At 38.0% G+C, this 13390-nt stretch overlaps 1 protein-coding gene across 1 annotated transcript in view; it reads left to right on the top strand.

The window, feature by feature from the left end:
* Window positions 1-13390, top strand: part of PLBD1 (phospholipase B domain containing 1) — a 68437-nt gene that overhangs the window by 41365 nt on the left and 13682 nt on the right. The gene's annotated exons all lie outside the window — the stretch shown is intronic.

Below are 13390 nucleotides of genomic sequence, written 5' to 3'. Positions count from 1 at the left end.
AGTTTGTAGTTTACTTTTCTTATGGTGGTTTTGGTTTTAGGATAAGCTTATCCTCATATCCTAAATTTGGAATTATTTCTTTCTCCTAAATTTTTTAAGAGCATGTATAGGATTGGGATTATTTTGTTCTATTTATTTATTTATTTATTTTTAAAGACAGGGTCTCACTCTGTCACCCAAGCTGGAGTACAGTGGTGTGAACATAGCTCACTGCAGCCTCAAACTCTTAGGCTCAAGTGATCCTCCTGCCTTGGTTTCCCAAAATGCTGAGACTACAGGTGTGAGCCACTATGCCCAGCCCATTTTCTTCTTTAAGTGTTTAAAGTGAAGCTTTAACAAGTGAAGCTATCTAGACATGTGAAGCTATCTAGACATGAAGGTTTTTATTAGTTGAAAAGTTATTAATTATAAATTTAATTTCTTTCACTGCTACAGGACTATTTCAGTTTTCCAACTCTTCTTGAGTTAGTTTTAAAAATGTGTCTTTCAAGGAATTTATCCCTTCTTTCTAAGTTATTCTAAGTTTATTGATATGAAGCTATTTATAATATTTTTCTTAACATCTTAATGTCTGTAGGATCTGTAAAGTCCCCATTATCATTCATGATATTGTCCATTTTTCTTCTTTATTAAGATAAAATTTCCATTTTTATCTTTATTTTCTTTCTTCTACTTACTTTGCATTTAATTTGTAATTTTTTCTAGCTTCTTAATGCAGAAAACTAGATAACTGATTTTCATCTTTCTTTCTATCATAAGCAAAAAAATGATAAATTTTCCAATAAGCACTACTTTTGGTGCATCTGACAAATTTTGATATATTTTGTGTTCATTTTTATTCCATTTGGAATATTTTTAAATTTATCACATGATTTATTTAATCCATAGCTTATTTGAAAGTGTATTGTTTAATTTCCAAAAATTTACAGATTTTTCAGATCTTTGTCACTATTTTCCAATTTTTTATGGAAATTTATTTCTATAGAAATAATCATAAATTAATTGGAAATAAATTTCCATTTTCTAATTTATTCTGAGATCAGAGAGCATATTTTGTATGATTTCAAATTTTTTTTAACTTTATTGAGAGCTGTGTTATGGCTCAGCATGAGCCTATCTCAATGAACGCTTCATATGCAGTAGAAAATAATGTAAATTCTAGTATTTCTGAGTGTAGTGTTCTGTAAATGTCAGTCAGTGCAAGTTAATTGATAGTGTAATTCAAATCATCTATTTTCTTAACTGACTTTCTATTTGTTAATCATTTACTACAAAATAAATATTTATACCTCCACTGTAATTGTTAATTTGTCTATTTCTCATTTTCTTATCTTTGTTCTCTAATCCCATGGCAGATTATATTTCTCATTTCATTTCTGGTAGTTTTGCTTTATGCATTTTGATACTCTATCATTTAACACATACATTCATAAGTATAGTATATTCCTGCTATATGGACCCTTTTATCATTATGAAATGTCTTTTTTTGTCTCTAGGACAACTCCTTGTCTTAATGTCTATATTGCCTTATATTAATATAACCACTCCAGCTTTTTTATGCTTACTGTTTTCATACCAGCAATTTTATTTACACAGCAAGAACATACAGGTATCTGTTATAAATGTCAGAGGTCATCTCTACATTTCAGATCTTGACTCAGTTTAAGGGCCAACAAAGGAAGGTTTTTCTCTTTCCATTAAGTTTCTTGCCTTTTTTTTTCTTGTAAAAAGTGTGAGTACTAGCAGGTTCATTACCATAGCATGTCTTTAATTTCCAATTTGAAATCTGATGTGCTGGAGAAAAGTGCATCATAAGTTTTTGTTTTTGTTGTTTTTCCCCTTACAAATTCAAAAGACTAGAATAATGGTAGTCATCTGGAAAAAGTAAATTATACTTTTGAAACTGATGGCTATACTTTTGAAACTGATGCTTAATGACAGCAGTGATTTTTAAGTGTGGTAACAAACGTTTTGGGAGCATGTATCCTCTGTCAAGGTGGTACTAGTAACAGATTCAAAGTAGTACCATATCGTATCAGACTGATGTGGGGTGTTTTATGTTTGAGATCAGCTGGTGAGCCTGTTGTTCCTTCATAAATTGGTGCCGTAAGCTAAAGTTAACATATTCATATTTTTCCTACCAATAGTCCTTCACAAATAACTGGTCATAAACTAAAAAAAAAACAATATCTGCAATATAAATGTGTTGTCTATTAGAGATGGAGCTAGATGTCTTAAGGACTTCTAAGTATATCTTAAAATTTATAATGTAGTAGTTCATACTAAGAATCATCTGGAGAATTTTAACGAAATACGTGTATGTTCTAAACCTCATCACTACCCCATAAATGCAGCTTAAGTCTGTAAGTCTGAAGGAGTATGTGTATCCGGATGGTTTTCTTTTTTCTTTTTCTTTTTTTTTTTTTTAATTTATTTTTTTAATTAATTTATTATTATTATACTTTAAGTTGTATCTTTTTTTTTTTTTTTGAGACGGAGTTTCGCTCTTGTTGCCAAGGCTGGAGTGCAATGGTGCGATCTTAGCTCACTGCAACTTCCACCTCCCGGGTTCAAGCAATTCTCCCTCCTCACCCTCCCGAATAGCTGGGATTACAGGCATGCGCCACCACACCTGGCCAATTTTGTATTTTTAGTAGAGATGGTGTTTCTCCATGTTGGTCAAGCTGGTCTCCAACTCCCGACCTCAGGTGATCTGCCTGCCTGGGCCTCCCAAAGTGCTGGGATTACAGGCGTGAGCCACCGCGCCCGGCCTTGGGTATTTTTCTTTCAGCTCCTCCAGTACTTTCATACTATTCTGATATATTTTGTTGGTATGAAGCTATGAAGCAAAAGTAGCTATTACCAATGCATACATACAGTATATTGGTTTTAAGTTCCACCTCAAAGTGAATCTTAGAGCCTAGTGTAAGTGTTCCACTTTAGAGATGTACTTTAATTACTACTGTGCAAATTAAGGGAAGTTTATGCCATCATTTGATTTTCTAAAACCTAAAAGGAACTGGCCATCATTACCAAGTCTTTCTAGATAATCAAGGGTAGATGGCTGGGTTTTTTTCTTTTTTTTTGAGACGGAGTCTTGCTCTGTCGCCCAGGCTGGAGTGCAGTGGCGCGATCTTGGCTCACTGTAAGCTCCGCCTCCCAGGTTCACGCCATTCTCCTGCCTCAGCCTCCCGAGTAGCTGGGACTACAGGCGCCCGCCACCTCGCCCGGCTAATTTTTTGTATTTTTAGTAGAGACACGATTTCACCGTGTTAGCCAGGATGGTCTCGATTTCCTGACCTCGTGATCCGCCCGCCTGATGGCTGTTTTTAATCTAGCAATTAACGTAGGGATTCCTGCTTTCAGGTTCAAGTGTGAATCAAAGCATATTTTAATTTGCTAGCACAAATGGAATGTCTTTACTTTCAAACTATTTGTGGTTTTGCGTTTGCTGTATGTCTTTTGTAGACAGATAATTAGTACATTTTGCTTTCTTTTCTATCAAGTTTGAGTCTCTTACTTTTGATGGAAGTGTTTGGTCCATTTACATTTACTGTAAATATTTATATATTTAGATTTAAGTCTGCCATTTCACTATTTAGTTCATTTCATCTCTATTTTGTTTCTCTGTTCCTCCTTTCCTGTCTTCTTTTGTGTTAAACATTTTAACAAAGATTTTCTAACAAAATTGTCTATATTTTAATACTCCAGTTGGCTTTCTAGCTATATTTATTGGCATTTTTAAAATTGTTGTCCCTGGGGCTTGTGATATGCATCTTTAACTCATCACAATTTATGTAAAGTTAATAAGCAATTATGTCTACTAAAAAGCATATAGGAACTTAAAATGGTAATTATCCCATTTAGTGCCTTCCATCCTTTATGCTATTGTTGTCACATATATGCTACATCTATATATGTTATAAATACACCAATATGGTGTTAAGATTTTTTACTTAAAAAGTACTGTCTTTTAAAAAATTAAAACAAGAAGTGTGTGTGTGTGTGTGTGTGTGTGTGTGTGTGTGTGTTGAGAAGTAAGCTGTTAATTATATTATTTTCTGCTCAAATTTTTTTCTGCATTTAGATTTTTGGTGACTTCAGCTTTCTGGCAGGCTAACTCTGGTCTTCTTTGTGGTTATTTTAAGTTTGTTGTGCTGATAGGAACTGTAAATTAATGCTTTTCATTAAAGGTAGGGCTTTTTCACCACTTATAGCTTCACATATTTTTTCCTCTTTTCTCTCTCTTCTCCCTCTGGGACTCCAATCAATTATTCATCAGATGCTAAACATTTTTGCACAAGTCTCTGGGGCTTTGTAAATTTTATGTAGTTTTTATTTTTTTCTCTCTGTTTTTCAGATTGGATGATTCCCATTAATCTTCTATCTTCAGGTTTTCTTTGTTTTATTTTTTCTTTTTTAATTTTATTTATTTATTTTGAGATGGAGTTTCACTCTTGTTGCCCAGGATGGAGTGCAGTGACGTGATAGTTCACTGCAACCTCCACCTTCCAGGTTCAAGTGATTCTCCTGCCTCAGCCTCCCAAGTAGCTGGGTTAACAGGCATGCGCCACCATGCCTGGCTGATCTTGTATTTTTAGTAGAGACAAAGTTTCACCATGTTGGCCAGGCTGGTTTCCAACTCCTGACCTCAGGTGATCCACCTGTCTTGGCCTCCCAAAGTGCTGGGATTACAGGCGTGAGCCACCGCACCCAGCCACAATCTTCAAGTTTTCTATTTCCTTCTTCTGCCATCTCAAATTTACTGTTGAAGTATACAGTGAATTTTTCATTTCATTTACTGTACTTTTCAGGTCTAGAATTTCAATTTTGTTCTTTTTTTAACTTCTAATTTTATGTTGAGATTCCCTCTCTGGTAAATCTTAATACTATATTTTCCTGTTTTGTCTTTTTCCACTAAACCCAATATCAAGGCCTACTTGGAAACAGTTTCCAGTGACTTAAGTGTGGGGTCATATTTTCCTTTTTCTTTGGAGGTGACAAATATAGCAAATACCACGACTTGATCATTACACAATGTATATATATATTTAGTATATTCTTCACCACAAACATTTATCAATTTCTTATGGTAAGAACATTCAAAATCCTCTTTTATAGTTATTTTGAAATATGTAATACAATATTGTTAACTATAGTGCCTGGTAATTTTTGGTTGAAATCTGGACTTGAAAAATAGCACACCATAGTGTCTCTGAATGTGTATTTTTGAGAATTATGTTTTATTTTATTTTTAATTGACATATAATTGTACATATTTATAGGATACAGTGTGATGTTTTGATGCATGTATACATTGTGTAGTGAACAAATCATGGTATTTAGAATATTCATCACTTCAAACATTTATCACTTTCTAATGGTAAGGACATTCAAAAATCTCTTTTAGTTATTTGAAATATGTAATATAATCTTGTTAACTATAGTAAGCCTACTGTGCAATAGAATACCAGAACTTTTTCCTTCTATCTAACTGTAATTTTGTACCTGTTGATTAAACCCTTCCCACCTTGGCTACCCTCCCCAGCTGCTGGTAAGCATTGTCCTACTCTACACTTGTATGAGATCGGCTTTTTTTTGTTGTTGTTTTTTTTTTTTTTTTTTTTTTTTTTTTTGAGACGGAGTCTCGCTCTGTCGCCCAGGCTGGAGTGCAGTGGCCGGATCTCAGCTCACTGCAAGCTCCACCTCCCGGGTTTACGACATTCTCCTGCCTCAGCCTCCCGAGTAGCTGGGACTACAGGCGCCCGCCACCTCGCCCGGCTAAGTTTTCGTATTTTTTAGTAGAGACGGGGTTTCACCGTGTCAGCCAGGATGGTCTCGATCTCCTGACCTCGTGATCCGCCCGTCTCAGCCTCCCAAAGTGCTGGGATTACAGGCTTGAGCCACCGCGCCCGGCGAGATCGGCTTTTATAGATTCCACATCTGAGTGAGATTGTGCAGTATTTGTCTTTCTGTGCCTGGCTTATTTCATTTAACAAAATGCCCTCAGGGCTCATCCACATTGCCACCTATGACCTAATTCAATTCTTTTTATGGCTGAATAGTATTCCATTATACATATATGTATCACATTTTCTTTATCCAGTCATCTATTGTCAGACATATAGGTTGATTCCATATCTTGACTATTGTGAATAGTGCTGCAATAAGCATGAGAGTGTAGATATCTCTTTAATATACTTATTTCATTTCCTTTGGATAAATACCCAGCAAGGGGTCTAGTTTCACTCCTCTCCATGTAGATATCCAGTTTTCTGAGCACCATTTATCAAAAAGAATTTTTTCCAATGTGTGTTCTTAGTTTCTTTGCCAAAAATCAATTTGCTGTAAGTGTGTGAATTTATTTCCGTATTTTTTATTCTGTCCCATTAGTATATATGTCTATTTTTATGCCAGTACTATGCTGTTTTGGTTATTATAACTTTGTAGTATATTTTGAAGCCAGGTAGTGTGATGTTTCCAGTTTTGTTTTTTTTGCTCAAGATTGCTTTGACTCTTTGGGGTCTTTTGAGGTTCCATACAAATTTAAAGATTTTTTTCCTCTTTTTATGAAGAATGTCATTGGCATTTTGATAGAGCTTGCACTGAATCTGTATATTGCTTTGATTAGTATGGACATTTTAAAAAGTATTCCTCAAATCCTTAAACATGGAATATCTTTCCATTTGTATCCTCTTCATTTCTTTTGTCAACATTTTATAGTTTTCATCATAAAGATCTTTCACCTCCTTAGTTAAGTGTTTGTTTTTGTAGCTATAGTAAATGGAATTGCTTTATTTTTTTTTTTTCTGATTGTCTGCTATTGTCATAAAGAAATGTTATAGATTTTCATATATTTATTTTGTATCCTGCAACTGTACTCAATTTACTTATTAGTTCTAATAGTATTTTGGTGAAGTTTTCAGGGTTTTCCCTATATATAAGATTATGTCATTTGGAAGCAGGGACAGTTTGATTTCTGTCTTTTCAATTTGGATGCCCTTTTTATCTTTCTCTTGCCTTATTGCTTTGGCTAGGACCTCCAGTATTATGTTAAATAAAAGTGGTGCATTTGTGTCTTGTTCCAGATCTTAGAGGAAAAGCTTTCAACTTTTCCCCATTCAGTATGATGCTAGCTGTGAATTTGTTATATATGTGCTTTATTGTGTTGAGTTATCTTTCTTGTATATCTATTTTGTTGAGAGTGTTTATCATGAGGGGATGCTGAATTTTTTGAAATGTCTTTTCTAGATCAGTAGATTCAACATCCCTTCAGGGGTTTGTTCTTAATTCTGTTAATGTGATGTATTATGTTTATTGATTTGCATATATTGAACCATCCTTGCATCCCTGGAACGAATCCCATTTATTATGGTGAGTGACTTTTTTTAATGTGCTATTGAATTCAGTTTTTAAATATTTTTTTGAGGAGTTTTGTATCTATATTTATTAGGGATATTGGCCCATAGATTTCTTTCTTTGTTGTGTCCTTGTCAGGTTTTGGAATCAGGGTGATGCTGGTCTCATAGAAAGATATTGGAAGTATTCCCTCCTCTTCATGTCTTTTGAATAGTCTTCAAAGGATAGGTATTAGTTCTTCTTTAATGTTTTGTAAAACTCATCAGTGAGGCCATTGGGTCCTCAGCTTTTCTTTTGTGGAAGACTTTTTATTACTAATTCAATCTCATTACTTGTTATTGGTCGGTTCAAATTTTCTATTTCTTCATGATTCAATTTTGGTAAGTTTTATGTGCCCAGGAATTTATTCATTTCTTCTAAGTTTTCACATTTGTTGGCATAGAGTTCTCCATATCACTCTCAAAACTTAGGAAGTTTCTGCTATTATTTTGTTAAGCTTTCTGTGCCCTTCTCCATCTCTTCTCCCTCTCAAGTTTCTTTTTTTTTTTTTTTTTGAGATGGAGTCTGGCTCTGTCGCCCAAGCTGGAATGCAGTGGTGCAGTGGTGCAATCTCGGCTCACTGCAAGCTCCACCTCCCGGGTTCACACCATTCTCCTGCCTCAGCCTCCCCAGTAGCTGGGACTACAGGCGCCCACCACCGTGCCTGGCTAATTTTTGGTATTTTTAGTAGAGATGGGGTTTCACCATATTAGCCAGGATGGTCTTGATCTCCTGACCTCGTGATCCACCCACCTCAGCCTCCCAAAGTGCTGAGATTACAGGCGTGAGCCACTGTGCCCAGCCTCAAGTTTCTATAGTGTGAAAATGTGTTTACTGAAAGGTGTCTCATAGGTCTCATAGGCTTTCTTCATTCTTCAAATGAAGAGCTGTCTTCAGTTCAGAAATTCTTTATTCTGCTTGGTGTAGTCTGCTGTTGGAAGTTTCTATTATATTTTTTCTTTCATTCATTAAAGTCTTCAGCTCCAAGAAATTTTTTTAAATGATATCTCTGTTGAATTTTTTATTCATATCATGAATTGCTTTTCTGATTTTATCGAATTGCCTATCTATATTCTCTTGAATCTCACTGATTTTCCTTAAGATCATATTTAAAATGTTTTTTATGCAATTAGTAAATTGCCATTTCTTTAGTTATTGGAGAGTTATTGTGTTTTTTTGGTGGTGTCATGTTTTCTTGCTTTTTCATATTTCTTGTGTCCCTGCATTGATGTCTGGGCATCTGATAGAATGGATGCCTCTTCCAGTTTTATAGAGTTGTTATCATAAGGAAAGATTTTTGCCTGCAGATGTGTCCAAAGGCGTCAGTTGTGTAGGGTGCATTGGCTTTGGTTCCAGGTGGATGCAGGAGTGTAGTCACCATGCAGTTTTTTCAGCTGTAGTCAATGTTAGCAATTTCTATGGATGCCTCAGCGGCATCCTAGCCTGCAGGAGTTTGTATGGCAGTGCTGTCAAGTCATAGGCTTGGCCTTTCTGCTGGCGGCAGGGGTGCCAGGTTGTTTCATGCACCATGGGTGCACAAGGCCTACTCCAATAGGATTAGACACAGTCTCTCCTCTGGGGGCAGGAGTGCCAGGCTGTTATACACAAGTACATAGGGACTGCTCCTTCAGGGTAAGGTGTGGCCTCCCTGCTGGGTAGGATCATCTGTTCCTTGGGGGTCAGGACACCACATGGGCTCAGGCACCAAGGTTATGGCTGTTTCACTGGGCCTATGCTCTGAGTAATTGAGGTGGAGGTGCTGCAGCCACAGGGATGGGGAAGATGGAGAGCCTCCTAGGCAGCATGGATAGGAACAGATAGGCAGCATGGATAGGTGGATAGGAAACAGTAGCTGCTTGACTGGTGAGTGGTGTGCTACTGTTTACAAGCACAGTGTACTTGCAGCAGAGCCTCAGGATGGGGAGAAACAAACAGTGGTTACTGGCCCTCCAGAGCACAGTGCACTGTAGTAGTGGCACCAGTCTCAAGATGGTGCTGTACCTCAGCAGCTTAGATCACAGAGGAGAAGGTGGCACAGTGGGCTCATTCTTTATAATACAGCCATGTGAATGCCAGGCAGCTCCCTGGAATGGGTTCACGGCTTGTGAAAACTGCAGAATTCTCAAGCAGCAAAGACTAGGTGTTTGCATCTTTAATGGAGATTGCTGGGAGTTCTCCTGCTCACCTTTTCTCCATAGGGAGACTGCCTCCTGGTTTCATACCAATCCTGACTGGGAAGACGGAGTGGCAAAGGCAGAACCTTTCACTCTTTTTTTTATGCAGCCATCCCAAGCCTCCATGCTCCACTGGGTCTCTGCAACTCCCTTATTGTACTCCTTTGGAACACTTCAGTGTTCTCCTTTGGATACTCTAGTCAAAATAGAGTTGTTTATTCATCATTTTGGTTCTTTTTTTTGTAGGGAAATGAATGTTAGACACCTCTAGTCAGACATCTTGCTGAAGTCACTTGTTTTACTTTTTGTTTTTAACAGGCAATTATTTTGCTTGCACTCAAACTTCAACGTATGTCACCTGCATGGTGTGCAGCAACCAATGTCCTTCCTCAGTGTTGTTTACTTCTAGCTGCCGCTTCAACCTGGTCCTCTGGAGGTTGCTCCTGCATCTGTGTAATTTAGCAGCCAGTGAAAGATGTTGGCAGCTCATATTCATATTATAGAGCTAACTCTCTTTGTGATTTCCTTGATCCTCAGGTTTCCCCTATATTCGGATTTGGTTTTCCAGTTCTTACGTTTGTCCTCTGACAGCTTGAGAAATTTGAGCTGCATATGAGTTGGGAACCCTGGCAATATTAAGTTGCAGCAAACTCACCTATCTCACTTCTAGAGCAATTCTGTCTTACAAGGGAAAACCTTCTTATTTCTTTGTATTTTTACCCTGGGCTCCCTGGCGTTTCCCACATTCATGCACAGTTAGTGGTCAGTCAGGGAACTGGACAGAGTTCATATTCAGATTTTGAATCTCTGCTCTTGTAGTTCTCTTGCTCCCAAAATTTTCCTCTTAAATTCTCAGCTATTCTGCAACACTAGACTTTGATCTCACCATTTCAAGCCAGAATGACTGTAGTTTTCCATAGCTAAAGATGGGTATGGGCTATATATTAGTTTGCTAAGGCTGCCATGACAAAGACTGGGTGGCTTAAACAACCAGAAATTAATTATTCTCCCAGTTCTAGAGGCTAAGGGTCCGAGATCAAGATATTGACAGGTTTGGTTTATCTCTTTGACTTACAGATGGCCACCCTCTCACTGTGTTCTCACATGGCCTTTTCTCTGTGTGTGCATATACCTGACATCACTTCCTGTTTTTTTCTTATTTATGTTTTTATTTTTTTATTTTTTGAGATGGAGTCTCACTCTGTCACCCAGGCTTGAGTGCAGTGGCATGATCCCAGCTCACTGCAACCTCCGCCTCCCAGGTTCAGGTGATTCTCTGGCCTCAGCCTCCCAAGTAGCTGGGATTACAGGTGTGTGCCACCACACCAGGCTAATTTTTTGTATTTTTAGTAAAGATGGGGTTTCGCTGTTAGCCAGGATGGTCTCGATCTCCTTACCTCGTGATCCACCTGCCTTGGCCTCCCAAAGTGCTGGGATTACAGGTGCGAGCCACTGCACCCGGCCCACTTCCTCTTCTTTTAAGGACACCGGTCATGTTGAATTAGAGTTTGCCCGTATGACCTCAGTTGACCTTAATTACCTTTTTAATGCTCTGTATCCAAATATAGTCTATTTTCAGGTACTGGGGGTTAAGACTTCAACATATGAATTTCGAGGAAACAGAATTCAGTTCATATCAGGGGTTTAGGAATACATGCAGGAAAGGAAGCCTCATACTCCAGCTTAACCAATGCTGTACTAACGTTCTGTTTCTCCCTGCCTTTGGTCATTCCTAGTATCTTCAAATCATTGCTTTAAATAATTTTATACAGTTTTAGAATGATTATTTGTGGGAAAATCACTCAATTTTATCATGCTGCTATTATTGGAATACTCACCCTTGATACCAGCTTTTTAAAAATTTTTTTATTTTTTTTGGCCAGGTAATACATAATACCCTAGTGCTTCTCATATTAACAAAGAGTAGCACAAGAGCTCCTTTTAGATGGTTTTACTAACCTTCAGGACAAGTCAGTCATCTCTCCTTTGAGCTTCCTAGGTACCCTGTGCATAATTTCTTCAGAGCCCATATTCTGTATTCATGTCTGTGTCCCTGGAGGAGCACAGAGCCTTGCATATTATAATCATTGAATACATATTTATGGAAGGAAGTAGAAAAGAAGGAAGAAAGAAGGATTAGAGGAAAATCAGAAAGGAAGGAGATAGATGATGTCCGCTTTGATGTGGACGTGGTAGGAACTGTAGGAAAGAAAGATGGGCAATAAAACAAGGAGGAGGTGGGGACTGCCTAAGAGATCACACTTCCTATTGTAACTTGCTTTCTATTCATCCTGCCCTCCCTTTCATACCCTGGATTTGAGAACAGGAGTCTAAGATGTTCAGGAATTGTAAACAAAGGACTTCAGATGCAAAACCTACGTGTTCAGCACAGGACTTGTTACTTGAAGAGAATCCTTTGTAGTAACCAGATGATAAATAACATGAATGGGACCTGACTAGTTTTATGGGAATGAGGCAGAATTTAAATTTTAAATAAATTACTATAAGCTTGTGTTCAAGTTGTTATTAAATAGAAAGGAAAACAAAAAACCTGAATATGTGTTTAGCCCCTACCACGTACCCAGCTCTGTCCCTGACACTATGCTAAACATTTTGTTTTTGTTTGTTTGTGGGGTTTTGCTTTCTCAGACGGGGTCTCACTCTGTCACCCAGGATGGAGTGCAGTGGTGTGATCTCGGCTCACTGCAACTTCCGCCTCCCAGGTTCAAGCGATTCTCATGCCTCAGCTCCCGAGTAGCTGGGATTACAGGCGTGTGTGACCACGCCTGGCTAATTTTTGTATTTTTAGTAGAGACGTGGTTTCACCATGTTGGCCAGGCTGGTCTCGAACTCCTGGCCTCAAGTGATCCACCTGCCTCAGCCACCCAAAGTGCCGGAATTACAGGCATGAGCCACGGTGCCGGACCAACATTTTGTTTTTATTATGTCATTTAATGTTCATAAAAACCTAACAAGAAGGGTATTTTTAAAATCAGCTGTCCACCATCAATTTCTAGCACTGTATTTTCTTAACAAGCATACAAAACATCAAACTTCTCTTTAGACAAAGTGCAGTTCTTTGACATACTTTACACAAAACAGTCTGAGTCTGTAGCACGTTAATGCAGTGAAGAGGCAAATTATACTGATTTTTACAAATTCTACCTTCCATAAAAAACCTCAAGGAGGGTATTTTGTCTGCATTTTTAAAATAAACAGTTAAATAGTCGGCGAAGTTAAATAGTCAAACAGGTCAAGGTCACACAATTCAGTGGTTGAGGACTGAGTGCAAAGGCAATCTATCCAACTATAAATATCCATTTCTTCTTTTTTTTTTTTTTTAGAAATGATTCAGATTTAAATTAAATGGCTAAAACTATAAGAGCCAGCTGGGTGTGGTGGCTCACACCTGTAATCCCAGCACTTTTTAAGAGGCCCAGGCAGGAGGATTGCTTGAGCCCAGGAGTTTGAGACCAGGCTGTGCAACATAGCAAGACCCCTGTCTCTACAAAAAAATTAAAAAATTTAGCCAGGTGTGGTGGTGGATGCCTGCAGCCCCAGTTACTCAGGAGGCCGGGTGGTTTGAAGCTGCCCTGAGACTTGATCCCGCCACTGCATCCAGCCTGAGCGACAGAGCATGACCTGTCTCAAAACAAAAACACAAACAAAAAACGAAAAGAGCAGTGAACTCGAAGGATTTCCTGCCATGCCTGGTGGGTGGAGCTTCTGTGTGGGAACAAAAGATGGAACCTATTTAAAGTACTTTTTTTTTGAGAGGGAGTCTCACTCAGTCGCCCATGCTGGAGTGGAATGGCGCC

The sequence above is a fragment of the Papio anubis genome, chromosome 9 (genome assembly GCF_008728515.1).
Source record: "Papio anubis isolate 15944 chromosome 9, Panubis1.0, whole genome shotgun sequence".
In the NCBI taxonomy this organism is placed as follows: domain Eukaryota; kingdom Metazoa; phylum Chordata; class Mammalia; order Primates; family Cercopithecidae; genus Papio; species Papio anubis.
Note: the sequence above shows the minus strand (reverse complement) of the source record. Positions and strands in the feature narration are given on the sequence as shown.